The sequence below is a fragment of the Mustela nivalis genome (assembly GCF_964662115.1).
Source record: "Mustela nivalis genome assembly, chromosome: 10".
Lineage (NCBI taxonomy): Eukaryota > Metazoa > Chordata > Mammalia > Carnivora > Mustelidae > Mustela > Mustela nivalis.
The window spans coordinates 54,342,575-54,350,146 of record NC_139029.1 but is presented as its reverse complement, the minus strand read 5'-3'; positions in this window follow the sequence as shown (position 1 = coordinate 54,350,146).

Sequence of the window (7,572 nt, the reverse complement as noted above, 5' to 3'; positions counted from 1 at the left end):
CTTCTATACCATAAAGATTATAATAGTATCTCTCTTTTAGAATTGTTGTGAGAATTAAATAATATAATACAATACATGCAAGTGTTTAGCACAGTGTCTAGTCTAGAAATAGCACTCTATTAAATATTTTTTTTAAAGATTTTATTTATTTGACAGACAGAGATCATCGGTAGGCAGAGAGGCAAGCAGAGAGAGAGGAGGAAGCAGGCTCCCCGCCAAGCAGAGAGCCCGATGCAGGGCTTGATCCCAGGACCCTGGGATCATGACCCAAGCCGAAGGCAGAGGCTTTAACCCACTGAGCCACCTAGGTAGCACTCTATTAAATATTAACAATTATTATTGTAGCACTAGAAGAGATCTTAGCAAAAACATAGTCTTGTGTCCTGAGTTTCTTTAGGCAGACATGAACAAAACAAAATTGTGAACAATTATTGAGTCTTATTAAACTGCTGTTTAGTTAGAAGATGAAAGTTCTGATTGTACACACTGGCTGAAAAATTTTAACCTAGTATGAAGGGAAAATTTGATGAGGAAGGAAAGTATGAATATCTTCAGAAGCAATATTCTTAAGTATATGAAAACATGAGTTGCAGTACACAGTAAAGGGCTTAGCCTTCAGCAAGGGCATGGACAGATTCCATACTTCCCATACTGTCAGAAAAAAGGCAGAGTATTTAAGTTCAAATATAGATTGGCTGATTGGATGTTGATGGCTTACAGAAATTCTCTTCTAATTGCTTTTAGTTTCTTAGGAACTAAGAAAGTCAGCTGCTAAGAGTAAAGCAGGATGGGGAGGATGATATGCAGGTTATACCAAATCAAATGATATCTGGTTGTTTTACAAACTGTATGTAGTTCTTGCTGCCAACCATCCCCGATTGTTTCTGCTAATGGCTGTGTTATAATGATCCGCTCTCCCCACATATTGTCCAGGACAGTTACGTAACATTTAGAGGTGGAGAGTATGTGACATATTCTACTGACTACATTCTGTCCTTGGGAAACTTAAACTCTTTAGTTTCTTCATCTATAAAATTTGAATAATAACGGGCACCTAACCAAGTTGTTTTGAAAATCAAAAGAGCCAACATATTTAAATCTTGAACTGAGCCAAGCCCATGTTCAACTTCCCAGTCCTTTCCTCTTTCCTTATATTGAGCTTCACAAGATCTCTGCTAATTAAAACTTCTTTCCTACCAAATCTCTGCCTTCGCATTTCACAGTATGTTTCTACTCTATCAGTGGTAGTCATTTTGACCTCATATTTAGTGGAATTAAAATTAGCTTGGAATTTTATATCCTAACAATCTGTGTACCTCTCCAATAGATGTACCACCCTTTGATTCTAAAGATAGAGTGAGAGAGTATGTGTGTGTGTATGGCATTGAAGTCTTTTAAGGGCAGAAAATTAAGGATTGCTAGTTTTAATATTAAATTCTAAATAAAAAGAAATAAAGTCAATTTCACTAGAATAAACTTAACAGTTCTGAATACAATCAAGTAGAGCAATTAAGAATCTTTTATTACTCAAAATTAGCTTTTTTGTTAACTGAGAGTCTTATTTTCTAAGAACTAGGAGAGGAAAGGTACAGATTACCTGTTATCCCCTGAAAATTTAAGAATGTGCACTGAGGAAATGCAGAATTTATAAGACAAGTGAAAGCAGTGATTTTTTTTTTCATTATAGAAACAATTTTAAAAAAATAGAAATTTCTGTATCAAAGTGTAGATTCACATGTATTAGTTGATCTTTGAATTGTCCTTCCTTCTGTAAGCAGCTAAAAAATCAAAGTATATGAAAGAGCTGTTTTTAGACATTGGACATTAAGTAATATGGGACTATGATGATTGAACGTGGTGAGCCTTATGATTGCCCCTAGATTACCACCTGGAGGCAGTTGCCAGGGTGCAGTGAAGGAATGGAGAACCAAATGAAGCCCAGCATCTCACTACATTTAATAACTAGAGGAGAGTTCAGGATGACTGAGGAAGCTGCAAAACAACAAAAAGCTCAAGAGATCTGCAGAGTAATCTAAAGAATTTGTTGTGTAATAATTGGCATGGTCAAAGGTGAAGGAAGTCAGTTGAGTACTATTCAAAAAGGCCAACAAAAGAATAACTGGAGGGGCAACTGGGTAGTGTGGTCAGTTAAGCTTCTTACTCCTGTTTTCATCTCGGTTCTTGATCTCTGTCTTGAGATTGAGCACTGGGTCAGACTCCGCAAGGAGTCTGCTTGATACTAAGCAAGGACTCTGTTTGATATTTTATGCTCTTTCTCTCTCACAAATAAATAAGTAAATAAATCTTTAAAAAAATAAAAAGAATAACTGGAAAGTAGTAAAACAATCCCTGGACCTCATTGAGCTGGGAATAGTTTATGTTACCATCAGGAAGAATAGAGAGTCTAATACATGGGGCATTGGGTAGCATCTTCAGAACAGATGTGCTTGGGGCGCCTGGGTAGCTCAGTGGGGTAAGCCACTGCCTTTGGCTTGGGTCATGATCCCAGGGTCCTGGGATCGAGCCCCGCATCGGGCTCTCTGCTCAGCGGGGAGCCTGCTTCCTTCTCTCTCTCTCTCTCTCTGCCTGCCTCTCTGCCTGCTTGTGATCTCTCTCTGTCAAATAAATAAATAAAATCTTTAAAAAAAAAAAAAAAAACAGTTGTGCTTTACTAAAGTAGGGCCAAATTAGCCATAAATTAAAACTGCTATGGATTCACCTTAATGAATCTTAAAAATACCTCAAAATGTTCAAATTGACCAAGTAACTTCCTGCATGCCAGAACAAAGTTCCATACCTTTTTTCTCATATCCTTTAAAAATATTTTTATTAGTTTCAAAGGTAGAATTTAGTGATCCATCAATTGCACATAATACCCAGTAGTCATTCCATCAAGTGTCCTCCATAATGCCCATCACCCAATGATCGCTTCCCCCACCCACCACCCCTCCAGCAATCCTCAGTTTGTTTTCTAGAGTTCAGTCTCTCTTATGGTTGGCCTCCTTCTTAATTTTCATCTTATTTTTAGTTCCCTTTCCCTATGTTCATCTGTTTTGTTTCCTAAATTACACATATGAATGAAATCATGGTATTTGTCTTTCTCTAGCTGACTCATTTTGCTTAGCGTAATACTCTCTAGTTCTATCCATATCACTGCAAATAGCAAGATTTCATTTTTTTTTTAAGATTTCATTCTTTTTGATAGCTGAGTAGTATTCCAATGTACTACATCTTCTTTATCTATTCATCTGTTGATGGACATCTGGGCTCCTTCCATAATTTGGCTATTACAGACATTGTTGCTTTAAACATTGGGGTGCAGGACCTCTGGGTGGCTCAGTTGGTTAAACATCTGCCTTTGGCTCAGGTCATGGTCCCAGGGTCCTGGAATCAAGTCCCACATCAGGCTCCTTGCTCAGTGGGGAGCCTGCTTTTCCCACTGCCTGCTGCTTCTCGTGTTTTCTCATTCCCTTCCTCTCTCTGACAAATAAACACAAAGGTGCATGTGCCCCTTTGAATCACTGTTCATATCCTTAAATACCTACGGGTACAATTGCTGGGTCATACTGTAGTTCTATTTTTAACTTTTTGAGGAACCTCCATACTGTTTTCTTCAGTGGCTGCACCAGGTTGCATTCCCACCAACAATGTAAGATTGTCCCCAAATCTTCTCCAACATCTGCTGTTTCCAGAATTTTTCATTTCAGCCATTCTGACTGCTGTGAGGTGGTCTCTCATTGTGGTTTTGATTTGTATTTCCCTGATCCCGAGTGATGTTCAGCATTTTTTTTCATGTGTCTATTAGCCATTTGGATGTCTTTGGAGAATATCTGTTCATGCCTAGTCCCCATTTCTTGATTAGATTATTTTTTCTTTGGGTGTTGAGTTTGATTAGTTCTTTGTAGATTTTTTATACTAGCCCTTTATCAGTTAAGTCATTTGCAAATATTTTCTCCCATTCCATAGATTGCCTTTTAGCTTTGTAGACTGTTTCCTTTGCTGTCCAAAAGCTTTTCATTTTGAGGTCCTGATAGTTCATTTTTGCTTTTGTTTCTCTTGCTTTTGGAGATGTGTCTAGTATGAAGTTTCTGTGCTGAGGTCCAAGAGATTCCTGGCTGTGTTCTCCTCTAGGATTTTGATGGATTCCTGTCTCACATTTAGGTCTTTCATCCATTTGGAGTTGATTTTTGTGTATGGTGTAAGAAAATGGTCCAGTTTCATTCTTCTCCCTGTGGCTGTCCAATTTTCCTAAGACCATTTGTTGAAGAGACTGTCTTTTATCCATTGGATAGTCTTTCCTGCTTTGTCAAAGATCAGTTGACAAACCATAGGGTTGAGGGTCCATTTCTGGGTTCTCTATTCTGATCCATTGATCTGTGTCTGTTTTTGTGCCAATACCTACTGTCTTGATTACAGCTTTGTAATATAGCTTGAAGTCCAGAATTGTGATGCCTCCAGCTTTGGTTTTCTATTTCAATATTCCTCTAGCTATTTGGGGTCTCTTCCTAGTTCCATACAAATTTTAGGACTGTTTGTTCCAGTTCTGTGAAAAACGCTGATGGTACTTTGATAGGGATTGCACTGAATGTGTAGATTGCTTTGGGTAGCATAAAATTTTAACAATATTTGTTCTTCTAATCCATGGACACAGAATGTTTTTCCATTTCTTTGTGTCTTCCTCAATTTCTTTCATAAGTGTTCTTAGTTTTCTGAGTGTAGATCCTTTCCCTCTTTGCTTCGGTTTATTCCTAGGTAACTTGTGGGTTTTGGTGCAATTGTAAATGGGATAGATTTCCTTGAATTTTCTTTCCTCTGCCTCATTGTTAGTGTATAGAAATGCAACTGTTTTCTGTGCATTAATTTTATACTCTGCCACTTTGCTGAATTCCTGTAACAATTCTAGCAATTTTTTGGTGTGGAGTCTTTTGGGTTTTCTACAGAGTATTATGTCATATGTGAAGAGTGAGAATTGGACTTCTTTGCCAATTTGGATGCCTTTTATTACTTGTTATCTAATTGCTGAGGCTAGGACTTCCGGTACTATTTTGAACAACATTGGTGAAAGTTGTACATCACTGTCGTTTTCCTGATCTAAGGGGAAGACTCCGTTTTTCCCCAATGAGGATGATATTTGCTGTGGGTCTTTTGTATATAAATTTTATGATATTGAGGTATGCTCCATTTATCCCTGCACAGCACAGAGTTTTTATCAAGAAAGGATGCTGTGTTTTGTCAAATTTTTTTTTTTGCATCACCTGAAAGAATAATATGGTTCTTGTCCTTTCTTTTATTAATGTAGTGCATTACATTGATTGATTTGCAGATGTTGAACCACCGTTGCTGCCCATGAATAAATCCCACTTGGTGGGGATAAATAATCATTTACTATACTGTGGATCCTATTAGCTAGGATCTTGGTGAGAATATTTACAACCATATTTCTCAGTAATATTGGTCTGTAATTCCGTGGGGTTTTTGTTTTGGGATCACGATAATGCTGGCCTCATAGAATAACTTTGGAAGTTTTCCTTCCATTTCTTTTTTTTTTTTTTTTAACAATTTCAGAAGAGATAATAATTGTTCTTTAAATGTTTGGTAGGATTCCTCTGGGAAGCCATCAGGTCCTGGATACTTGTTGGGAGATTTTTTATTACTGCTTCAATTTCTTTGCTGATTATGGGTCTGATCGGGTTTTCTATTTCTTCCTTTTTCAGTTTTGGTAGTTTATATGTTTGTAGGAATGCATCCATTTCTTCCCGATTGCCTAATTTGTTGGCATATAATTGCTCATAATATTCTCTTATAATTGTATTTCCTCAGTGTTTGTGATCTCACCTCTTTACTTCACGATTTTATTTATTCGTGTCCTTTCTCTGCTTCTGGATAGTCTGGCTACGGGTCTATCAATCTTATTAATTTTTTCAAAGAACCAACTCCTAGTTTCATTGATCTGTTCTCCTGGGGGGAGGGGGTTATTATTATTTCTCTTCTACTGCTGGATTTAGGGTTTATTTGCTTTCTTTTTCCAGCTCCTTTTGGTGTAAGATAGTTTGTATATTTGAGACTCTCCTTGTTTCTTGAGGAAGGCTTGTACTGGTATATAATTCCCTCTTAGGGCCGCCTTTGCTGCATCCCAAAGTTTCTGAACTGTTGTGTTTTCATTTTCATTTGATTCCATTTATTTTTTTAAGTTCTTTAATTTCACAGTTGATTTATTCATTCTTTTGCAGGATGCTCTTTAACCTCCATTTGTGGTCCTTCCGAATTTGTTCTTGTGGTTGAGTTCAAATTTTAAAACATTGTGGTCTGAAAATATGCATGGTATAATCTCAGTCTTTTTGTACCACTTGAGACTCGATTTGCAACCCAGTATATGATCTATTCTGGAGAATGTTAAATGTGCATTCAAGAAGAATGTATATTTTGCTGCTTTATGATGAAATGCTATGAATATATTTGTGATGCCCATCTGGTCCACTGTGTCATTCAGAGCTGTTGTTTTCTTGCTGATCTTCTGCTTATATGATCTGTCCATTGCTGTGAGTGGGATGTTAAAGTCCCTTACTGTTATTGTAATATTATCAATTGGTTTCTTTAATTTTGTTATTAATTGCTTTATATATTTGGCTGCTCCCAAGTTAGGGGCATAAATATTTATAACTGTTAAATCTTCTTGTTGGATAGATCCTTTTATTCTGATAAAGTGTCCTTCTTCATCTCTTATTAGTGTTTGGTTTAAAATCTAGTTTATCTGATAGTCCATTACTTCTGATAGTCCATTACCAGGATAAACAGTTCTCCATCCCTTCACTTTCAATCTGGAGGTGCGTTTCAGTCTGAAATGAGTCTCTTATGGACAGCATATCAGTGGGTCTTATTTTTTATCCAATATGATGCTGTGTCTTTTGATTATAGCACTTAGCCCATTAACATTCAGAGTAATTATTGAAAGATATGAATTTAGTTCCATTGTATTACCTGTGAAGTCACTGCTCCTGTAGATTGTCTCTATTCCTTTCTGGTCTTTGTTACTTTTGGGTTCAGTCTCTGTTCAAAGGATCCCCTGTAATATTTCTTGCAGGGCTGGTTTAGTGACCACAAAGTCCTTTAGTTTTTGTTTGTCCTAGAAACTCTTGATCTCTCCTATTCTGAATGACAGCCTTGCTGATAAACTATTCTTGGCTGCATATGTTTCCCATTTTGCATGCTGAATATATCATGCCAGTCATTTCAGGCCTGCCAAGTCTCTGGACACGTCTGCTACCAGTCTTATGTGTCTATCCTTGTATGTTAAGGACCTCTTGTCCCAAGCTGCTTTCAGGATTTTCTGTGTATCTCTGAAATTTATGAGCTTCACTATTATATGTCAAGGTGTTGACCTATTTTTATTGATTTTGAGGGGGATTCCCTGTGCCTCCTGGACTTGAATGCCTGTTTCCTTCCCCAGATTAAGGAAGTTCTCAGCCATAAATTGTTCAAATAAATCTTCTGCCCCCCCCACCTCTTCATTTTCTGGGACCCATAGTATCCCAATACTGTATCACTTTATGGAATCACTGAGTTCTCAAAGTC